At 46.2% G+C, this 4423-nt stretch overlaps 1 pseudogene; it reads right to left on the bottom strand.

Moving 5' to 3' along the window:
* Positions 1-2369: 2369 nt before the first annotated feature.
* On the bottom strand, positions 2370-3778 carry LOC113186307 (E3 ubiquitin-protein ligase TRAIP-like; annotated as a pseudogene).
* Positions 3779-4423: the final 645 nt, after the last annotated feature.

Genomic DNA, 4423 nt, shown 5'->3' on the forward strand with positions numbered 1-4423 from the left:
GTTGGTAGAGTGCTTGCCTTACATGCACAAGGCCCTGGGTTCAATCACTAGTACTCCAAAATAATAATAAAATAATAATAATAATAATAATAATTGTTTAGGGCTTCAATAAGTTGCTGAGGCTGGCCTTAAACTTGTAATCTGATCCTGTGAGTTGCTGAGATTACAGGTGTGCACCATCATATCCAGCTGAACTCAAGAGAATTCTGCAAATTATTTCAGTATTGTGATTAAAAAAAAAAAAGATTTCCAGTTGAACTGGGCACACTGGTAATCCCAGCTACTTGGGAGGCTGAGGGAGGAAGATGACAAGTTTGAGACCAGCCTGAACAAATTAGCAAGACTGTCTCAAAAAGAAAGAGGGGGAGGAGGACTGGGGCCTTAGCTCCGTAGTGCAGGACTTCTCTGGTATGTGATAGGCCCTTGGTTTTATGCCCAGCATGGAAAAATAATTTCCAATTGGTTCATTTCTCCAATTACTTTACTTCCTTTCCCAAGCTGAACAAGAAAAGAAGTATAAGCATTGTAAAAGTTTAGAGTCCTGCAGATTTGGGAGCTGGGGAGAGAAAATTCAGCACAGAATAACCTAAATGTCTAGCCAAAGCTTAAGTCTGGCCAGGCTCTAAGTATGCTGTGAAAACTTTTTGGCCCCTGGGAGCAGTGGTGCATGCCTGTAATCCCAGGAGGATGAGAGTTCAAGGCCAGCCTCAATAAAAGCAAGGCACTAAGCAACTCAGTGAAACCCTGTCTCTAAATAAAATACAAAACAGAGCTAGGAATTTTACTCAGTGGCCGAGTGCCTCTGAATTCAATCCCTTGTACACCTCCCCCCATTTTTTTTTTTTTTTTTTTTTTTTGGCCACAGTCCTGATGTCCTAGCAACAGAGGTTGCATCATCTGTCCCACAGTTGCTTCTAGACCAAATGTTAAGAGCATCTGATGGAAGCATGTCAGGGTAAAGATGTAAGATATTGTTTCAGAATTACAGGTCAAGATCTTCTAAGGACCAGGCATGGTGGCATATGCCTGTAATCTTAGCAACTTGGGGGGGAGAGGGGGAGGCTGCACTCAGATAATAGAATCACAAATTCAAGGCCAACTCCAACAACTTAGTAAAACTCAGTCTCAAAATAAAAAATAAACGTGATTCTGCAATCTGCATTTGGGGTAAAACTGGGAGTTCATAACCCACTTCAATCTAATGTATGAAATATGATATGTCATGAGCTTTGTAATGTTGTGAACAACCAATAAAAAAAATAATAAAAAAAATAAAATAAAATAAAAAATAAAAAGGGCTGGGGATGTGCCTCAGTACTAAAGCACCCAAGGATTTTCAGTTCCCTGAAGGGTGGAGAAAATATTTTAAAAGACCTCCTCAAAAGTAAAGAGTATAGTGAAGGGCTGGGGATATAGCTCAGTTGGTAGAGTGCTTGTCTCATATGCACAAGGCCCTGGGTTCAATCTCCCGTACTACTAAAAAAAAAAAAAAAAAAAAAAAAAAAAGTAAAAGTGAGAGATGAAACATTCAAATAGTGAAAAGAATCTTTTGTGTGTGCTGCTTTGCTATGATCCTTCCCTTTCCTTCCCTTCCCTGAATCCTGAGTCTGGCTTCCCAGGACTGTCAAACACAAGTCTCCTGTGCTAGTGTTGTTTAGGAAGGGACATTGGAAGGGGAGTGGAACACAGAAGGGACTCAAGAGCTAAAAATAATAAGTCATTAATATATTATTATTATTATTACTACTATTATTATTTTGGTATGGGGATTGAACCCAGGGGTGCTTTACCACTGACCTACATCTCCAGTCCTTTTTTTTTAGTTTGAGAAAGGGTATCACTGCATTCTTTCTCTTTTTTTTTTTTTTTGCCAGAAAAAAAATTATTTTTTAATTTACATGTAAATCTTTCCCTGTCCTCCCCACTCCATCATTCCCCATTCCCTACCCCACACCGTGCTTAGACCAGGCCATGCCCGGATCAGGCCATGCCCAGCAGTGAGGGAGGCAGGCAGAAGCTCAGACTCAGGCTGAGAAAATCTCAAGCACTTTTATGCATACAGTCAACAAGTGATCCTGGTTTCCAGGATCAGAAAGAACCTGGCCACATTAGATTGTGGCTCTAAACAAGAGGCTGCAACCAGGAGCAGGCACTTGCTGATGGAAACAGTAAGCTGGCAGTGTCAGCTCTATGTGACAGAACAGGGCAAGGTGGACAAAGGAAGTGCACAATCTCTGTCACTCTACTATTCATCTGCTTTTCTGCCTTTGTTCTCAGGGATCGTCCTGGAAGAGAGGCCATCCCTCCAAACACTACTGGCCAATCTTATAGTTGGAGACATGTCTGGCCACTGCTTAGATTCACTGTTCTCATTGCCACAGGAAGGTATCCAACATGGCCTGGGAGGAAGGGTTTATAGTCCTCACCCTCACTCTCTGCTTAGCCTTCGTCTTGGGCTTAACAGGTAGTGGGTGAATCATGGCTGTGTTAGTAGGCTGTATGAATTTTGTCCGGCCTCCAAGGCCATCAAAACCTGTTCTTACCACATCTGTGCTGCGACAGGACTCTGCTATGGCCCTCTTTGGCTGTTTCTGTCCCAGAACAGCATTCCGGATAAAGACAGGGAAGGCACCAGCCAGGTCCTCATCTGGCTCTCTTGCACAGTGCTGGCCAGCCAAAGAGAGCTGGGACTTCTGCTTGGGACCTCTGGGCATCTTCTTGAGAATGTCCTGAACAGGAGAGTGTGCCTTCTCAAGGCATAGCCTTTTGGAGTGGCCATGCTAGGAGTTGGAGGGCTGGGTCTGGGGGGTATCCACATTGAAGGAAGCATCGAGGTCAACATCATCACCGAATGATGGCCTGCGGAGCTTCAGGTCCAGCATCTCCACAGGAGCTGGGCTCTCTAAAACCAGGCAGTTGACAGTCTCACTGGCCACTGGTGGCAGGTTCAAGGTTTCCTGCAACATCATTAGCTTCTTTTTCAGGCTCGTGATTTCCTTTTCAGCATTCTGTAAGTCCTTTTGGGCCACTCTCAGCTCCAACTTGGCCTGATCCAATTCAGAGTAGACTGTCTGCAACTTGCTTTTGGAGGAGACCAAGTCCTTCCTCAGCTTGTTAGCCAACTCCCCCGAGGCCTTCCGGGCCTCTTAGATTCTCATACTCTTTCTTGAGAGACACACAATACATAGCCAGTTGCTTCACCGCTGATTGTCCCACACCCATGTCTCGAATCATTTCCTCCACCTCAGGCCGCTGACTCTGGAGTAGGATCTCAATCTGCTCCATGGTCTTCATCTTGCTCCTGAGTCGGTGGGCTTCCTCCTGTGCTTGTTTATTCTCATCTTGTTGCTGCTCCAAGAACTTCATCTGCTTTTTGAGTGTAGAGCATAGCATCTCAGCCTTGCCTAAGGCCTTTTGCAGAGATTCCACAGTGGTGTTGCGCTCTTCCAGAGTGTCTCGCAGAGTGTCAATAATAACCTGGCTGTCCCGTTTCTCTTTCTTTCTGGGAAAGCTGGGCTCTGATATTATCCAGTTCATTCTTTAAGAATTCTGCATCCAAGCCACTCTCCTCCTCCTGGGCAAGGTCAAAGAAGAGCTTATTGATAATGGTTCTTTTGCCAACCTGGATTCTGCATTGTGGGCAAGTCCGACTTGTTGCTGTCTCAAACCACTGAATTAGGCACTGAAGGTGGAAGGTGTGTCCACCGTGGATGGCCGCCACGTCGCGGGAGTGGTCGAAGAAGTCTGAGCAGATAGTGCACAGGGCACGGAGAGGCATGATGGCTGGACTCAAGCGGCCCAGGTAGCCAAGGAAACTGAAACAGGCCCAACTTCGTGGCAGCGCCCCAGGGTCTCGGCTTGCTTCAAATTTGGCTCCAAGGCAGAACTTCCGGGAATTAACCGGAAATGGCGACATCAAACCGGGAAAGGAGCTTGAATGTTTTGCTCTGATTGGATTAACTCTTGGTGGGGCGGGACCGTTGATGAGCCTTAGCGGCCCTCGGCCATAGAGAATCCTGGGACTGATCGTGGTGGCTCTTAAGCGATTTTTAGAAGCCTCCACCAACCCCCGAGACAAAGGGCACTGCCTTTGATTGGGGGGGAATGCAGTGACCCTGGGAGATAACCCTTCTTCCAAGCAAAGCTGGGTGTTGTGGTACCAAGGTGGTGCGAAATGACCAGGCCTGGGCTGTCTCTTCTTTCAGCACGCAGGGAAAGTCAAGACTGCAGCCACAAGGAGATGGAACCGTGGTCCCCATGGGTCCCCAGGGTTCTGGGCAGTGCTGGACCTCTTATAGTTCCGCTTATAGAATGCGCACTGGCAGCTTATAGTTCCCAGACCAAAAGAATGCCCCACCCTCTCAGCCTAAGATTATGGGTGATCTTGGAAAGATGGATATGTATGGCCCAACCAATCACTTTT

This window comes from Urocitellus parryii, chromosome 5, assembly GCF_045843805.1.
Source record: "Urocitellus parryii isolate mUroPar1 chromosome 5, mUroPar1.hap1, whole genome shotgun sequence".
Classification (NCBI taxonomy): Eukaryota; Metazoa; Chordata; class Mammalia; order Rodentia; family Sciuridae; genus Urocitellus; species Urocitellus parryii.